The sequence below is a fragment of the Equus asinus genome, chromosome 22, assembly GCF_041296235.1.
Source record: "Equus asinus isolate D_3611 breed Donkey chromosome 22, EquAss-T2T_v2, whole genome shotgun sequence".
Taxonomy (NCBI): Eukaryota; Metazoa; Chordata; class Mammalia; order Perissodactyla; family Equidae; genus Equus; species Equus asinus.
The window spans coordinates 10,268,592-10,270,468 of record NC_091811.1 but is presented as its reverse complement, the minus strand read 5'-3'; the positions used below and the strand labels follow the sequence as shown (position 1 = coordinate 10,270,468).

The following is a 1,877-nucleotide window of genomic DNA, read 5'->3' as shown; positions in this document are numbered from 1 at the left end:
GTCTACCTTGTGGAATTACAGCTCAACCTCGTACATTCCAGCTTGCTCTTGATCTACACTTTATACGCAACTTGCCTTGCTGACTGCTTGTCTCATGGACTTCAAGTACCAGCATCAGACACAAAGGTGACAGCCTTACACAGACTGCTTCACCAGCTCTCACAACTGCATAAGGCCAAGTTTCTGTACAATATTAAATGTATGTTTCTATGTATGGTAAATATCTTAGTGGTTCAGCTTCTCTGGTTAAACCCTGACTGATAGAATAAGCCAAAAAAGCATATATGTATACTTTTAACATGTTCATTTAATATAAATAAAATTTAGTGTATTTATATAAAAGTATATACATGTGTGCATATGTATTTCCTGCTTAATGAGGAGATACTCTTGTTTTGAAATTTGGCACTTAATAGATCCCAGATATTCTGGAATTTCAGAGTGATCATATTTGGGAAAAGAGATTTGAAATTCTTTTTTTTCTAAGATTGGCACCTGGGCTAACAACTGTTGCCAATCTTTTCTTTTTTTTTTTTCTGCTTTATTTCCCAACCCCCCCACACCCCCGGTACATGCTTGTCTATCTTAGTTGCATGTCCTTCTAGTTGTGGGATGTGGGATGCCCCCTCAACGTGGCCTGATGAGTGGTGCCATGTCCGCGCCCAGGATCCGAACACTGGGCCGCCGCAGTGGAGCGCGCGAACTTAACCACTCGGCCACGGAGCAGCCCCATGAAATTCTTTTTTTAAAAGGGTACTTCAATAATTTGAGCTGATGAATAATTGAAAATAGAAAAAATTTCTCCAAAAATTATTTCATGGATGAAATGTCTTATCGTCAGGTATGCTGAACCACAGTATTTTTGATACCACACTTCATCTCCACTTCCTGTTTCTCCAGGGACTGAGAAAGGGGAGATGTGGCAGAGGAATCAGACCTCTCTGGGAGACTTCATCTTTGAAGTGCTCTTTGATGACTCCCTCACCCATCTTTCTCTTTTCTCCTTGACCATGGTGCTCTTCCTTATTGCAGTGAGTGGCAACGCCCTCACCATTCTCCTCATCTGTGCCGATCCCCGGCTTCATACACCCATGTACTTCCTGCTCAGCCATCCCTCCCTCGTGGATCTGATGCTTGTCTCCACAACCATCCCCAAGATGGCTACCAACTACCTATCTGGCAAGAAGTCCATCTCCTTTGTGGGCTGTGCCACCCAGCACTTCCTCTATTTGTCTGTGGGTGGTGCTGAATGTCTTATCCTAGCTCTCATGTCCTATGACCGCTACGTTGCCATCTGTCATCCACTGCATTACTCTGCTCTCATGAAGAGAAAGGTGAGACTCATGATGGCTGTCATGTCATGGTTGGGGGCATCCATAAATTCCCTAATTTATACGGTGATGTTGATGCAATTGCCTTTCTGTGGGCCTTGAAAAATCCACCACTTCTACTGTGAATTTCCAGCTGTTGTGAAGCTGGTATGTGGAGACGTTGCTGTTTTTGAGACCACAGTGTTCATCAGCAGCATCCTACTTCTCCTCCTCCCCATCTTGCTGGTTTCTACATCCTATGCCTTCATCCTCCACAGCATCATTCAGATGCTTGCAGCTGGGTGTAAGAGAAATGCCTTTGCCACTTGTAGCTCTCACCTCACTGTGGTTTCCCTCTGGTTTGGTGCCTGCATGTTCTCATATATGAGGCCCAGGTCCCAGTGCACTCCATTGCAAGATAAAGTTGGTTCTGTTTTCTACAGCATCATTACTCCCACAATGAATCCTTTGATTTATACTCTCCGGAATAAGGATGTAGCTAAGGCTCTGAGGAGAGTGGTGGGGAGAGATGTTATCACTCAAAGACAGCAATTGGAGTTGCCCTGA

General features: G+C 44.3%; 1 pseudogene; it reads left to right on the top strand.

Annotated features, from left to right (window-relative positions):
• Positions 1-917: 917 nt before the first annotated feature.
• On the top strand, positions 918-1,877 carry LOC139041641 (olfactory receptor 2AE1-like; annotated as a pseudogene).